The following is a 2,416-nucleotide window of genomic DNA, read 5'->3' as shown; positions in this document are numbered from 1 at the left end:
TATGTGTCAGACATTGTACCAAATGCCTGAATGTGCATAATCTTATGTAATTTTGCCTATTATTACCTGTATTTTACAGATGAGGAAACTGAGGTTTACAGAAGCTGAGTAACTTCGCCAAGTCCATACCCTTCATAAATGGTGTAGTTGGGGCTGCAAGCCATCCTAACTGGCCTTGGAGACCAGGTATGTTGCTGGTCTTGAGCACCAGGGTATAATGCTTCTCATAGAAAATGTAGCCCATATGAGGCAGACTGAATCTGCAAGCTGCAGTCCCTTGACTGTAGAGTCCTGCTTTGTTCAGCTCTCCTGCACAGTATATTCCAGATTCCCTGTCTTGGGTGAGGGATTATAATGGCAGTTTATCTCCAACCACACGCCAGTGCTCTCATGTCCTGCCTTCCCTTCAAATATGAAGTCTGCCTGTGATCTCATTCCTGTGTCTGAGCAGATAGAGCTCCTATTCCTGTGTCATTCTGCAAGTAGAGGCTCCTGTCCACCTGTCATGTAATAAACCTTCCTTCAGCGGGAAAAAGAGCGACTCAATAAATGTCCCTAGGAAAGCATAGTTCTGCAAGGCTTGGACAAATCTTTACCTGAGGATGTGATTTACTTGTTACAACGAATGGAGGAGGCAAAAGCATGGGGGTATTTTTTGGTCTTTATATCTTACTCTATGCCAACATTATAGTTCCTTAAAATTTAAATTCATTCATTCAATAAATAATATATACATATATAGTTCAAAATCAAAACAATATAAAGCAATTACATATAAAAACGTATTTTATTTCTACCCTTGTCCCCATTCACCCTGATTCTCCCTCTAAATTAGTAAGCATTTTTATTAGTTTCTTGCATATTCATCTCATCCTTTTTAAATGCAAATATAAATACCTGTTTATTCTTTTTTTTTTTTTACACAAAAGCTGCACTCTGTCCTCATCTTTTTCACTCTAAGTATTTTAAAAATACATACAGAACATGCACTTTTTACTGTTTACATCTGCAGAGTATTCCTTGTGTACCTGTCCCACAGCGTATCTAACCAGCCTCCATGAATGGGCGTTTAGGTTGTTTGCAGTCTTGTAATTACAAAAAACATTGCGATGAATTTGCTTATGCAGTGGTATCTGTAGGATGAACTCCCAGAAGTAGGATTGCTGGGTCGAAGAGTAAATGCGCTTTACATGGTTATTGCCAAATTGTCCTTCACAGGACTGTCCCACTAGCATTAGATAAGAGAGTGTCCCACTGCCCTGCCAACAGAGTGTGTTGTCACACTGGATTTTTGCCAATCTGATAGGCGAGAAATGGTTTCCTAGTGCAGTTCTGACTTAATAGTTGTTTTTTTTTTTCATGACTGAGGTTGAGAATATTTTCATATGTTTAAGGGTGTATTTCCTTTCTGGGAAAAATACGTGCAGGGGAGTCTATGCCTGAAATGAGTTACAAATATTTTTGCGGGTTTGCCACTTATTTTTTGACTTTGCCTTGGTGTGTTATTATTATTACTACTCTTTTGCCTTCAGATGGCTTTTGTTTGTTTATGTAGTTAAGCATCATTACTCTCTCGTGCTGTCTGGATTTTCAGCCATAGTTAGAAAGGCCTTCCCTACACTGATGTTACAAAGGGATTTGCCTGCGTTTTATCATATTTTGACAATTCCTTTCCCCCTCATCTTTAAATCTTTGAATTATTTGGAGTTTATTCTGAAGAGTATTACGTTAGTTATGGATCTAACTTTGTCCTTTTGCCCCTGACTACCCAATCGCCCCACCACTGTTCTATTTAAAAATTATCTTGACTGATTTGAGATGCGGCCTTTATCTTATACCAAATCCCCATAGGCATTTGCTTATAATTCTGACTCTGCATCTTTTCCATTGGTCTATTTGTGAATTCATTTAGCAGTACCACTCTGCATTAATTATTAAGTCTTTATAGCCTCAATAATATTTGGGGCCTTGTGATATTTCTTTTAGGGAAGAGAGAAAATCCTTTAGTGCTTTCAATGAGAAAGAGAGTGGCCCCTGTCAGTTATCTTAAGTATAAAAGTTTCACATTTTTACACATCAATATATAGTAGGACTAGGTATCTTTATCACGAATCACCTTGCAAGGGAAGCAGCAGTGGGCCCTTACGTGCTTGGAGCTGGATGATACACGATGCTCCTTTTCACCCCCTAATTTGCCAGGAGGCATGAGGAGCCTGTGAATTTGGGAATGAGAGGGGTGGAGGCCTCCTGTTCTACTTGGATGCTTGAAATGATTCTAGGGAAGGAGCCTCATTGGAGGAGCACTGAGAAACCAATGCTGGGAATGTCTAATTGCTACCAAGTGGCATCTAAATTGAAAGCATTATGCTTGATGCCTGTCTTGGAGTTCTAAACTTTTTGCTTACTGACTTTAAAA

Source organism: Symphalangus syndactylus, chromosome 13 (genome assembly GCF_028878055.3).
Source record: "Symphalangus syndactylus isolate Jambi chromosome 13, NHGRI_mSymSyn1-v2.1_pri, whole genome shotgun sequence".
NCBI classification, from domain to species: Eukaryota; Metazoa; Chordata; class Mammalia; order Primates; family Hylobatidae; genus Symphalangus; species Symphalangus syndactylus.
Note: the sequence above shows the minus strand (reverse complement) of the source record.